A 15,127-nucleotide genomic window follows, 5' to 3' on the forward strand; every position below is an offset into this window, starting at 1 on the left:
TTACTATTTTCGAAAAATTCTTGAACCACGACGCGTGGAAAATTCAGAGCTATAACCTCTACTTCGAACAATTATCATATACAGGGTGTGTCGTTTATGGGCAAAAAATATAAAATATCCCAAAAATTTCCGTTTTTGTGGGTAAATTATTGGCGATAAATGAAAAACCGTTAAAGATGGGATAATTTTATTTGAACAGCATCGTAAAGCGTGAAGTGAGAGAGAGAGAGAGAGAGAGATGTTTCGTCAATTGTCAATCATGCAAAGAGACATTTCAACAGCACAAAATATTAACAATGCCTTGTATATACCTATTTAAAATACTTTTGATCACACATAAAAATAAATATTCACATAGGAAGCATACTGATATCCACAGTTACAATACTCGCAATAGAGAACATCTGCTGAAGCCAAAACTCAACTATATGTTTTATAAAAAAATCACTAAGTTACGCCGGACCATATTATTATAATTTGCTGTCTCCAAGCTTAAAAAAATTTATCTATAAATCAATTTAAAAAACACATCAAGAGGCTCCTGTCGGCCAATGCTTTCTACAGCCTGAAAGAATTTGAAGCGTACCTGACAGCATAGTAAATAACGTTAAAAGTTTACCGAGATTTTTCTAATGTATACTCTCTTTTATTTTAAATTACATTAACTTGTTTGTCATATTTGTTATATAAATATATACTCGTATTCGTTCTATACATTACTTAAGATTATGATATACATTGTTTTTACAATGAAACTTGTAATTTATTATTTGTATTTATTGACGAAACATCCACTGTACCACCTGGTTTTGTGAATAAATAGTCTATCTATCTATCTATCTATCTATCTATTGTACTATTGTACTATTGTATTATATTGTATTATTTGCGTAAATTTTAATATTTACCGATGTTTTCTGTAACTTTAAAGTTCAACGAGAAACAAATTAAACAAAACTTAAAATCAAAAAGCACGTAAAGGTAAGTTTTGAGACTAATTTTATGCTAAGTAAATTACTCTAAAATCTTTTGAGCCATATTAAAAAAATAGCCCAAAAAAAGTATGTTCGTAATTTATTAACCAATATGTTACACTTTCAGTATAATTTAGAGATGCTGTCGATACTGTGTATTAAAGTAACATGTTGTGGTGTTACGTGTAATATACAATCTTGCTCCATCTCATAAAAAAATTTTTTAAAGAACTTACCGGGTGGGCAAAAAAAGCGACCCAAAAAGTTTTGACCCATTAACATATAAATTTGTTTTCTTTTTTTTTGTAGCTTAACTTAAGTTTGATACATGTAAGACATTGTTATTATTTTCGCCATTTCAATAGTGAAAGGTATCGTCATAACTTTTGTTTACTAAGACACTAGGACTAACTATAAATCAAAACCTTGAATGAACGCTCTTATTGCAAAGCAATGGCTTAACTTTTTTAGAGCTATGACTAATGCAAAAATTGTAACAAAAACAGTGCAAACTGCGTGCTCTTAATTATTCCAGCCTTTGTATCGGCCAGTCCAAATGAAACTTTATTATGCTTTCTGTGTAAATGAATGTTTTTAAAAACGCTCTCCCGAATTTTGAGCATTTAGGTAACTAAATGATACTTTAGATGTATAAATACCCTGTTATTGTTTTATTTCGTTTCTTTTAAGCAAACAGACTTAAACATTTTGAAAAATCCGATAACAATATTTTGTTTTAATCTATATTAAATAAATAACTTCTTTGTTGTTGAATTGTTACTTTTGGGACATCCTGTATTATTATTTCCAAATGTTTCTACATTTTGTGTAGTGTTATTTTATTAAAAACTATTTGTAATTACAAAGTTTTTTGTGAACACCTTGTATAATAATTATATTGTATTAACGTCTGATGTTCGTAGGTTTTTTCTTTTTATTGATGTTTTTATTATTATTAAGTAAAAATTTGTATAATAATTATACTGTATTAAGTTTGATGTTCGTAATATTTTTTCTTTTTGTGGATGAGCTTTTATTAATATTAAGTAAAATTTATTGGCATTACAAAAGAGTCGAATTAGTCAAAACACCTGTGCGCCTCGGGCGTGGACTACTCTGCAAATTCGTTTCGATTTTCCGTTTTCGCGGACGGTGAATTCGGGACTGTCGGGACGCTTGGCAACAGCGCGCCGAATGTTCCTGCCGACCGCAGCGCCGCCGACTGTCGCTCAATACCAAAACAAACCACGCATGCGTGGTTGTTTCCAGCACGGCCGCTTTTGGAAATCGCAAGTTTTTCTTCAAATTTCGTCGACGGGAACAGTGAAAACATGAAAACTTTAATCGTTATTTCCCTTAAGATTTTGGGCGCTTGTTGCTTTTTACTACTTGCGCTTAGATAGGATAGACAGAAATACGCGTCTGGTACGTTGTTGAATGCAAATTTGAATTACTTAAAATTGATATTCTAGTGTTTGTTTTTCAAAGAACTTCTGGACTCCTCCTGCGTCTGTTTTTGGTTTGTCGAATTTGCTGACGTTTCGCCAATCATCCTGTTGGCATCTCCATAGTTTAACTGAAACTGGCTAGCATTCTAATCGACCAGAAATATAGTGCATTTACTGGTTTGACGTTTCAAGTATTTTAAAGTACTTTAACCGCAGACCTTCGTAGGACCGTGGGCAAACGAAGGCGAGAAATAGTGATTTTCATTTGGATTTTTTCAAATATCCCGAACAACGTATGTGAGAGACGAAAACCGTAAATACAAAAATTGTGGCCCTTGATACGGCCTATAACACTGTTTGAACGGATTAGCTATTGTTTGTACGAATTTTGATTTACTGTTAATAATTTACTCTGCAAAAGAACAATTTTCAGGGTCTTTTAGATTTTTGTCCATAACTGAAACACTTTGTATATAATCGGAAAAATGCATGAAATAAAAGTTGTAGCGCCGGCTCTCCCACATATCACGGACGTAAAATTTTTGCGATCGGATCAATGGATTTGGAGGCAAAGCTGTTTGGCATTCAAAATAACCACAAAAAAAATACTTCGGTGCGGGTCCAGACTTCTACTTCTCTCCTAAGTCTGAAGTTGGTAGCTGCAAATTTGGAGTACTTATCATTGTTGTATTGTATTATTATTATTATTATTATTGGAGTATTATTATATTGAACGGAATATCGCGAACACCCTGTACAATACTTAAAAACCATAAATACAAAAGTGTAAGCTATTATGAGCTATATCGTCATGTAAAAGAAACTGAAATTATTGCCAATTTTCAATAATAGGGGGACCCATTTTTCAGTTATTTTGAATTTGCAGCGCACCCTGTATATTTTTGAAAAATTGTCAAGAATAAAAGTTTAATTTTTTCGGTCTTGCAAACGGATTTTGAAAAATGGTCTTTTTTGTACATCCCGGCACACGCGATTTTTAATTATTTTAAAATACTCACCGACCCCCCAGCCCCCCCATTTTCAATAGGTTCTGTCACGGGGCAAAGTCCATTGCTTGAAATTTCGGACACTTATCGTGGGGGGGGCATTTCTTATGAGCGTATGTGCTTCATGGAGGGTTAAAAAGGAAGCAAATTTCAATTTTGTAGCTCCAACGGTTCGAATGTTATTCAGGAAAAACCAAAAGACGAGAACGGAGAACGGACAAACATGGAAAAAAAAATTTTTTTTTCGTCGGTGATCATTTCTGTACCAACGGCGATCCCGTAGGGCTTACCGTTACCGAGATATAAAATTCTTATACGAGCGCAGATACTTACGAAAAATTCGATTTCATCATAATAATAATATCGACTGTCAAATTGCAAAGTATACCATTTGACCGTCTGCTACATCGAGATCGGCGAAACTCACCGAGACTTTCCGAAACGGGATCTAACGCCGTTCGGGATTTTCGGCCGCTTTAATACGCGTCGGGAAGAAATGAGAATAGAACGGGGCCGTTTTCCGGTGGGGTGCTCGCCCCCCGGGTGGTTGCCCGAAAAGAATGGTACCAAATTGAATCCCGGCGGAAATTTTTGAAAAGTGGCGGCCTCCTTTGCGATAACGACCGCGTGTTTATTTTTTCTTTTATTGCACAATAGATAGGCCGTGAGTGTGTGTATGTGTGTGCTCCGCTAGGTTAGGTTAATCAGTTCAAAGCGCCACCGCCACCTTTTGAAGACAGCTACCGCTGCGGTATTGGTATTACACATATTATAATCTGTTTGTTCTGGCTTGGCACCAAAGAATATTATATTTAACCGAAAAATGGTAGCATGCCGGCAGACATGAAAGAAGCTTGTGCCGCCGCACTTTTTTTTTTGTACAGGTCGGTCCTTATTTAAAGTATTGTTAAAGTCTGTTCATAGATATAAGAAAGTGACTAACAGATACGATTTAAGGAAAGTATTTATTTTTAAATCTATAATAAAATTACAAATTATTTTTATTACCTACTTAAATTACTTAAAATTATCGCTATCATCGGCTGTTCTAATTATTATTTGTTCTATATTATTTACAATATGGATTACGATTGTTCTGCTTTTTCTATATGTTTAACAGAATTTGCACAACTTTGTTGTTAAAATGTTAAAAACTTCGGTTTCTATAAGTTCGCGGACATTGGAGTTAACACGGGGAAAAACATTGTTACGACGAATGGCAGATTTCAGTTGGTGTCAAACATGTTCAATGGGATTAAATATACAGTGGTAAGGTGGTAAAACTGTATGCCCTAGATTTTTTGCACAATTATCACAGACGTATTCCATTTGTGGGTTCAAGCTTTGTAGAACCCCAATTAATTGCCTTTTGGTATAATCTTCGTGAAAATAAATGTCGTTATTATTATAGGAATGTTTGGAACTAGTTTGTTTTTAAACCAACTTTCAAATGAATCAGCGGTGGTGTATTCATGGTAATCCAGAGAAGAATCTCTAATATAATAATAATAATAATAATAGAAAGTCCATTTGGAATCCAACCATCTTTAGAGTCAGCATACAAAATAGTTATTCTTTTACCTCTTTTTGATGGCGCGTTTGTTTTACACTTATCAGTTGAGTCAAACCAACCCTTTTCCGGAGTATCACCGGTATCATCCAAGTAAATAATTGGCCTTTGTTGTTCTCTGTAAATGCTAATTTTTTCTAGATATTCCAGGCACCACGTTCAATGAGAGTCAAATAAACATTGTTTATAACTTCCTTGGTCTCAATAGAATGGTGTTTTCTACATTTGGGCGGGAGCATCTAATGACACAGGTAGGTATAAAATTGTTTTCTATTACCTGAATTTAAATTCCGAAACTTTAGGTAATAATCGTGTTGCATTGTATGTTGGATAATCCCATTCAAAAGCAATTGGTCACTTTGTTATATCTATGAACAGACCATAACTGTCTAAACGCTGCAGTTGGCACTCTGTGTAATATACATTACTGTAATTTTGTCCACGGACCCTGTCTTGTTTTGACTAAGTATAAATTACAAAAAGTATAGGAGTCCTGTATTAGCTTTTCTAAACATTCTTCTATGGTATTCTATTTTAACGTTAGAACCCTAGGGATTGCCGTTCCCGTCTAAATAAATAAAGCTTTATTTCGGAGTGTCTAGTGCAATTATATGAAATTTTATTAAATACATGACAAATTTGACGACGAGAAACAGTCGTCTCATGTGTCGAAAAAATTCAAGTCTGAGTAATAGTCAATCGACTAGTCAATCTATTTGTTTAAAAAAAATTCTTCATTTATTGCAAGTATCGAAGTATTCGTTCTTCAGGAGTCTGATGTAGAAGCCTATATTGACAGATTAAAGCAACTGTTTAGTTTAAATGGATTAACTTCGTGCGATAATTGCACCAGATGCGTTAGCGAGTAAGTTATATGCCGAATGTACAAGTGCTTTAAGAACTCAATTTGGAACGAATCGCAAGTTTTGGTCAGCATAAAAAGAAGACTAAGACATTTTGCCAAGTACTGCAATCTGTGGTGTCAAGTCAAACTCAATTATAAGGAAATTATATATTATATGACAATGCACTTAAAGCTGCAATGGAAATTAATCAGGAAAAATGAGTTAAACTAATAGAACAAGAAATTCAATCAAGTCAATACGTATTAAAATCCAGGCTAATTAATTTCAGAAAGTATTTTTAAGTTTTTCTTTGCCGCATTTGCATGGAATGCATCTCAAATAGACCGAAGATGTCGAGACATTTTTGGTGAATCTTGTTTTGAGATTATACTTCTTTAGAACTTTTGATATGTAGTCAGTGACGTTTTGAATGTAAGGAAGGACCACAGTGGCAAGTGCGGGATTGCTTTCGGCCTCATTGCTATTGGATGGTTGTGGTGAAGTGTATTTTGTGATGGAACGTTTAATATCTTTAATGTGGAAATTATTAGAGAGAAGAGCATAGGAAAGGTGTTTTAATTCTGGGTTAAGTGATTGGAGCTGAGATATTTTTACGACTCTGTAAACAAGAGAGTTGATAACCGATGGTGATGATGTGACCATGCATTAAGGTATCGGTCTGTGTGCGTAGGTTTTCTGTAAACACAATTTTAGGTCTGATTTTCTATTGATAAGAATATCTAAGAATGGGAGGTTGCTATTAGTTTCTATTTCAATGGTAAAACGTATGTTAGGGTGTACAGAGTTTAAATGTAGAAGAAAATCTACTAGGGTTTCTTGACGATGAGGGCAAATATTCTTGCAAGTAATCAATTCTTCTACCAACCAAAAATTGAGAGTCTATAAAAATCTATAAGCAACCAAACAATCTTAACCGCGACTACCTGTCACCGATATGGGAATCAATCATCCCAAACGGTGTTTATGCCCTTCATTTAGCTCCGCCCCCTCAAACTATATATAAGCAGGTACAGAGCAAAATACGAGCCGGTTTCAGTCAAGCTCTGAAGAAGCCAACAGGATGATTGGCGAAACGTCAGCAAAAGCCAACGCCAACGTTAATGTTAGTAATAACTTGCTAGATTCTATGCCAGTGAAAACTCCGATTACCTCTGTGGTACCAGAAGTTGAACAATCAAGTAAAGAAGTATCAAAAAATTATTCTGTCGATCATTTTCCAAGGCCAGGAACTCTCAAGTTCGTTACTAATACTTGATCAGGTAGGATTACTAAACCTCTTCAGAAACTACACTTGTGAAAGTAGAGTAAGTTTTATTTTTAGTAAGTGGAGAAAATGCATTATTCTGTTTTAAGGTTAGGACCATAGAAAGGCGCACCATTCTCGTTTTGTGTAATATCGTATGATGATGTTCTAGTCTAAAGAAACAAAAGTTTGTTTCGGCGTGTCTAGTGTGATCATTTAAATGTATGTTGAATACATAACATTAACAATCTCAAAAGGAAGTTCGTAAACTTCAGTTAAATTGGTCAAATAAATATCAAGTCGAGAAGAATTACATTTGGCGTGTTTGGCCTGTTTCAATATTTTCAGATTTAATTAAATTTAATAAATTAATTTAATTACGTTTCATATTAAAAAAATATCTTTTACCCAAAAATTCATAGATAATTCAGATTTTACCTTTACATGAAATTATTATTTTGTGTCTTTTGCTTTTGTGTTTCATGCTCCATTTATTATCTTTGTAATGTAAAATTAATATAATCATACAACAATATACGTTTTTTAACATGTATACATATATTAAGAAAATTATTAAAATATTTATAATTACCCTTAGCTAACAGAACCAATTTTATACATCTAAAAAAAATACAATAATAAATAACAATAATAATAATAATAATAAAAATGAATAAATAAAAAAACTTTAGATTTCTTTGAAATCTTTTTCTTTTTAATCACGGGATATTTTTGAAATACCCTGCGATTCGCCGAAATTCTCTGATATTGCCGGAAATAGACTATTTTCCACTAGAATACCCCTCGTTTGATGTATTTGGTTGATTGATGGTTATATAATCTCCCTAGTATTGTAACCACAGCTCAAAATTGCAATGAACGAAAGGCACCTGGCCTCGGTCTGACGATCGTAGGCCCTGCTCTTGACCCAGGCCTTTTTCGCAGCGATGGCCAGCGAATAAGCGAGATAAGGCATGAAACTCGTTAAGGCAGGCAGTTATTATTCTTTGTTGATACACAAATTATAGGTTATACGGCCGAACAACTGCAGCGTCTCACGAGGCAGAGCGGTCTAGAGATCGCCACCGATATTCGCCGAAGTCGGTGCGGAAATGGGGAACTCTTGACGCGACAACCGAAAATGTTTGAAAAATGTTCGAGGAACATCTGAGTTCCTAATCTGGTTCGGTCACTTGACTTTTTAAATTTAAAATAGTGATTTAAACCAAACTTCTATATTTTTAAATCTTTTTTATGGAGAAAAGTAAAACACAACTCTTTACAAAAATAAGACAACTCTGTTTGCGTAATACAAAAAAAAAATAACTTGCGGGTTAATTCAAAAACTCACGAGTATGAAATTGTAACTTAATTAATCTGCGTTGTGTTCAAGGATGGCTGTTTTTAACGTAGTATACCTTGAATATAAGTGTTTTTTTGTATTAATATTGTATATTTATTTAATTTTAAATAAATATTATTATTATTATATAATTTCTTATATTTGAGTGTACAAAACTAAAAGTACTGAAAGTTTAGTCTACTGACGTCGAGGAAGCAATTGCACAAAGGCTATGCCTATGGCAAAATTAGATATACCAACGAAACTAATAAAGGCGATGAAAAACTGGTATAAAAACGATATACAGTATAGTCAGTAGTTTCGCAACGTCAAAGGGGCTGATGCAAGGATGCCCAACTTCACCAACAATTTTCAAGATATTCCTGGAACATGCCCTGAAAACCTGGAAATGTAAATGCGAAGCAATGGGAGTCCCTATAAGGAATGAATGCCTTTACTGAGAAGACCTCAGCCGCATGGTGAGGAAGTTAAAGGAAGAATATGAGAAGGAAGGGTTGGAAATATACTCGAAGAAGGCAATATACATGACAACGACGGAAGAGAATGCAGTCAATTTACCGATAGAGGGTACAATTGCAATAAAAGGAACAAACAACTTCAGATACTAGGGATTTACGCTGTCTAAATCTGCTACTACAGAGGAAGAAATAAAGAATAGGCTTTTTACTTTATTTTTAATAGCAAAAGTTCAGTGTCTACTTAAATTATTAATTGTTTCTAAAGCCAGACACTTTTCTTCGGGTGTAAACTCTTATTTTTGCTTTTGGTGTGTAAACATTAACATATAAAACGTTAAATACATGGAAAAAAAAAGAATTAAAATAAAAAAAACATGATTTTTTAATTTTTTTAATAAAAATCGAAGTTTCCCCAATACCGCCGGCCACAGAAATATCTTAGAGCAGATGCGCAACTTCTTAATGGAAAAAAAAATAAATAAATAAATAAAAAACAAACGATTAAAACATATTGCACGATTTTTCGAAACCCGCAACTTATACAAAAAAAATCGTTTTTTGGATTGCAAACAAAAGCTGTAAAATGAAAATAATTAAAAAAAAAACAAATTGGAACTTTTTGAAGACTACAGATCGGCGATTTTGAAACCGCAGATTATTTTGAAAAATAAATTACGTTAAAGAAAGGTGTTTTAAAGTAGGCAATTTTTTTTATGGGAAAAAACAATTGGTAGCAATGACCACAGAATACTTTAATGCCGATGAGTAACTTTTGCGCGTATTTTCGCTGCGCAACAGTAGCCGAAGACAGTAGAGATTACCCAAAAACCTAAAACTGCTTATTTATCCGGCCTGGAGGCGCGCATAGCGGGCCAGAGATGCGCGAGTCGCCGTTTACACGGCCAACTCGTTAATGCAAATTGCGGGCTCGTATTTGTTTTATAAATCACGATTAAAATTGGCACGCCAATTTCGGAAGATGAGGCGGCCGTTTTAGCGTTTTCGACGAGCCCCCTCCTGCCGCTGCCATCTTTAATTAGCAGTTTGGTTTTCGTACCCGCGGCGACTTATTCGAAGTTACTGGTTACAGTCCCGATAAGTTCGATCATAATACTATTTACGAAATTTCGGTTGTTGCTGAGTCGAACTTGCTGACGTTTCGCCAATCATCCTGTTGGCTTCTTCAGAGCTTGACTGAAGCTGGTTCGAATTTTACTCCGTACCTGCTTATATATTGTATGACTTTAAAATTCCTCGTCTCTACGGAGTTCCAAAGATTCACAAACCATCCTACCACCCCTTCGTTGTCCAGCATATTCCCTAGCATAATATCTAGCTTCCTTTACAGGGGAAAGTTTTTTTTTTTCTAAGGGGTGCAAATCCTCATAGGACACCTTGCCGATGGTGTTTGTTCTGTGCTCCTACTTCTTCCGTCTTGTTACTTTCGAAAATCGATGAAATCGACTTTTTCGAAAGTATCTGCGCTCGTATAAAAATTTTATATCTCGGTAACGGTAAGTCCTACGGGATCGCCTTTGGTACAGAAATGATCACCGACGAAAAAAAATTTTGGACCAGGAAACGTAGAAGATCCAGGCCTATAACCTCTACTTCGAACATTGTTTGAATCAAATACATGGTGTGTTTTTGTAGTAGAGGTTGCGCCCCCTGGCGGACGTTTTATGGACTTGAAAATAATTTCTGAGAAAACCCGTTTACAGGCCAATTGCCCTAGTACGTAGTTTGGGTCAAGTCTTTGAAAAGTATATATTGGATTAAAACATTTTTAGAAAAAAATGCCTTATTCGACAGTAAAAAGATTGGATTTAGGGAGAAGACACGGAAGATGCGTTGATCAACGTAGCTAGCGCCATGGTCCGACAGAAAAAAGAAAAAAGTGTATTACTGGCCAAGGCATTCGACACTGCGTCGCACCATTACATTTTTTTATGTTTTTTTTTTACATTTTTACCATATCTCGACATTAATATGTCATCGCTATATTTGAAAATTCACAGCTTACTATGGTATAAAAGTTTTCACTTCAATTTCTGAACTCAACGATGCCCTAAGTTAAATCACCCTGTATCTCGTACCGAGTTTGCGACACCGGGTATATATATAAAAGAAAATCGCCTCGTCTCGAAGGATTCGTGTTTCCACAATCGCTGAATACAATCTGTTGACTGTATACCTTCAGGTAGACAACCGCAGCATATCTAGACGGTAATTTATGGGGGTTCTGCTCTCCTTTTAATTTTCAACCTGCCGCCCCGTTACCAAACTAAACAAATAAAAATTTGTCTCGGATCGAAACAGAACCAGAGGCAACCATTTCTAAAAGCGATAGCGGCCGTTTCCACCAATGTTCCTTTGGGCCACCTAACCTTTGAGTTTTTGGTTTGATGTTTTATTTATCCACCGGGATGTATGGCAGCTCCGAGAGTTTACAACATTATTTCAAACGTTAATACAAATAAAATTGACTTTCTAAACCAAAATTACGGTATTTTTTCAATTGTTACAGAGAAAATGTCTTTGGTTCGAGAATAATGTTTTTGGCTGTTGTTTTTATCATAAATTTGTGATTCTTTCACAACCGCCGAAGTTAATTTTGGTTAATTTGCAGAAACAGGATATGCCCATTAGGCCAGTTGTGTCCAGTTAAACTCTCAACAAAATTAGTAAATATTTTGAAGCTCCACACAGATTTTAAAGCAAAATTTGCAAATTCTTTTGAATTAATCAACAAATTTAAAGATATCGAAATCCTTTCTAACGCAACATTATTGTCTTTTGATGTACACAACTTATTTCCTATGGATGTGATAGATTTAGTAGATTTATTAGATTGCTTAATACTATCTTTAGACCAAAATTATTTTGAATTTAATGGACAGATTTTCATCTCTAAGGAAGGTTTGATTATGCAAAACCCACTTAGTCCTTTGTTAGCAGAGATTTTTATGGATAATTTAAATACTCACAACAACTTTAATTAAGGTTTTATGGTCATTTTTCGGTATATATAGTAGCAGGTAGTTTGTAAATGTGAATTTGAAAAAGACACGGTGTTGTCGAAACAATTGTCATGTCAAAATATATAATTTCGTGAAAATCTGAACTTTTAGTAATTATTTATTTTGATTCTTTTCTTTTCTCTTCTCATTGGCTTTTTGATATAAGCCGCCTGGCCATTTTGGGATGTTCTAGATACGGTAGGAAACTTCTATTCGATTATATCAATAGAGTCATTCATACCAGATGAGCAAACTTTTTCAAATGCACATAGAAAGTTAGTACTTTGAGGGCGAGTACCTAACCATTTAAGAACTTCAAAAATTGCGGATGCCGCTTTAAATTCTATTGATCAAAATCCTGAACTTAGTACTAGAAAAAATGGAAATACCGTAAACTCCATTTATAACGTACACCGTGTGCCAAATGAAAAGTTTCGTACAAGATGCGCCTCAGCTTATACAGGGTGTCCCAAATAGGTGGTGCCGTTTTGGCGAATTCAATTAACAAAATCTCAAGATTTTCAAATGGAACGCCCTATATTTTTATTCAGATGTCAATTCTAGAATAAAAAATAATGTATCGTTTGTAATTTATCTTATATTTAAATTTTAATAAAAAACACGATACTACTTTTAAAAATATAATATTATATATATATATATATATATATATATATATATATATATATATATATATATATATATATATATATATATATATATATATATATATATATATATATATATATATATATATATATATATATATATATATATATATATATATATATATATATATATACAGGGTTTTTCACTTAAAACTCCGCACGCCAATAAGTCCAAAACGAAAAGAAATATTTAATTTATGTAAAAAGTAGTCAAAGTGTGGGGTCAAGTAGATATTTCCTAAAGTTTAAAAAATTCGACGCCTGCAAAGAGCTGGGCGTCGCGACGCGTCGAAAAATTATTCGATTGCAGGGACTTTGGAAATACGCGCATACAAAAGTACATATTATTTAAAAACTTTTTTGTTATTTACTCAAACTTATTTACTTTACCCGTTTCTAAGTTATACCGATTTAAAGTAAACATTTCTTGATTAATAAAAAATGTGATTTACGCTTATTTTTACAAGTATGCCATGAATGTTAGTTACTATGGCAACCATTGTTATCGCAGTTGTTTTAAGTGCAATTACAAACGTAAGTTGTTATTGCTGTATCAAAAAATTGTCACATTTTGTCACAAGAAATATCCAAATTTGTTCGGTTTAAAAAAAACTAAGAATTATTATGTGAAAATGGTGCAATTTAGCAATGAGGAAAAAGTAGACATGTTACTGGTGTTTGGAGAATGCAGATGCAATTGTAGAGAAGCAAAAAGAGTTTACGCACGGCGTTATCCGCATAGAAGAGTCCCCGATGCAAAAACCTTTTCAAGTTTATGTAAAAACTTAAGAGAATATGGCAGCTTCATGAAACCTAAAAGAGATAGGAACAGGACGGCTACAAATGATGAAAATACTGCTGCTGTAATTCAGCAGGTTGATAATAACCCCAAGATATCCCTATCAGAGATAAAAGAAAAAACCGGTGTTAATATAATTTCTTCGTGGAGAATTCTACATAGAAACTCTTTTCACCCGTACAAAAGTAAACTAGTTCATAAACTAGAACCAGGCGATTATGCTAGAAGAATATATTTCTTAGCGACATTGTCCGATTTGTATAGCCAAGATGCAAATTTTCTCTCGAAAATTTTATGGAGCGACGAAAGTCGATTTCAAAATAATGGAATCGTTAATAGACACAACTGTCGTTTTTGGTCCGAAAACCATCCTCGGTGGATTACAGAAAGAGGTAACCAACGAATTTTTAGTATCAATGTTTGGTGCGGCATATTAAATGGATTCCTTATTGGACCTTACTTTTACGAAGGAACTTTAAATGCAGATCGCTATTTAAGATTTCTTCAAACTACACTTCCGGAATTATTAGAAGAAGTGCCTCTTGACACTAGAATGAATATGTGGCTACAGCAGGATGGAGCGCCTGCACATAATGCCCAAATAGTAACGAGGTATTTGAACCGAGAATATCCCAATAGATGGTTTGGTACTAATGGACCGGTAAGGTGGCCGGCGATGTCCCCGGACATTACACCACCAGATTATTTTCTTTGGGGCTACCTAAAAAACGTTATCTATGAAGAACCTATCTAAGATATGGCTGATCTCATTAACAAAATTAGTGCAGCGTGTGCCGCTATCACAAGAAGGACTCTCCTACAAGTGACCCAAGCTCATCTGTTAAAAGTTTTTGATAGTTGTGTTCGAGCAGATGGACACAATTTTGAACAAAATTTTTGAAATATCTTATTATGTAGTTAATTGCAATAATAATTTTGGTTATTAACTTGTAGGTATTTTACTGTTTTTTCATTTATTTATCATGTTATCAGAACTAAATCGATAAAAAATAATAAATAAAATCATACTAAAATAGTTGAAATCTATTGTTTGTAATTGAACTTAAAACAACTGCGATAACAATGGTTGCCATAGTAACTAACATTCATGGCATACTTGTAAAAATAAGCGTTAATCACATTTTGTATTAATCAAGAAATGTTTACTTTAAATCGGTATAACTTAGAAACGGGTAAAGTAAATAAGTTTGAGTAAATAACAAAAAAGTTTTTAAATAATATGTACTTTTGTATGCGCGTATTTCCAAAGTCTCTGCAATCGAATAATTTTTCGACGCGTCGCGACGCCCAGCTCTTTGCAGGCGTCGAATTTTTTAAACTTTAGGAAATATCTACTTGACCCCACACTTTGACTACTTTTTACATAAATTAAATATTTCTTTTCGTTTTGGACTTATTGGCGTGCGGAGTTTTAAGTGAAAAACCCTGTATATATATATATATATATATATATATATATATATATATATATATATATATATATATATATATTTTAAGAGGAACATTTTTTACAAAACTTTATGGACCGAATTAACGAACAGTTTTTAGTCAACTTTTTGTTATAGATTTATTTATTCAAATTTGTTACCTCGTTTGGTTAGCTCATAAACTTTAATTAATTATTTTTGTTATTAGGTAATTAAGTGAGTTGCATAGAGTAAACATTTATCTTCGGTTTAACGCCGTTCAA

General features: G+C 33.7%; 1 long non-coding RNA gene across 1 annotated transcript; it reads left to right on the forward strand.

Moving 5' to 3' along the window:
* Positions 1–2,263: 2,263 nt before the first annotated feature.
* On the forward strand, positions 2,264–3,374 carry LOC132699668 (uncharacterized). The gene is made up of 3 exons (XR_009618534.1): positions 2,264–2,399; positions 2,447–2,801; positions 2,856–3,374. It is a non-coding gene; the product is annotated as an uncharacterized LOC132699668 (long non-coding RNA).
* Positions 3,375–15,127: the final 11,753 nt, after the last annotated feature.

Source organism: Cylas formicarius, unplaced genomic scaffold, assembly GCF_029955315.1.
Source record: "Cylas formicarius isolate icCylForm1 unplaced genomic scaffold, icCylForm1.1 PGA_scaffold_3__17_contigs__length_32017465, whole genome shotgun sequence".
NCBI classification, from domain to species: domain Eukaryota; kingdom Metazoa; phylum Arthropoda; class Insecta; order Coleoptera; family Brentidae; genus Cylas; species Cylas formicarius.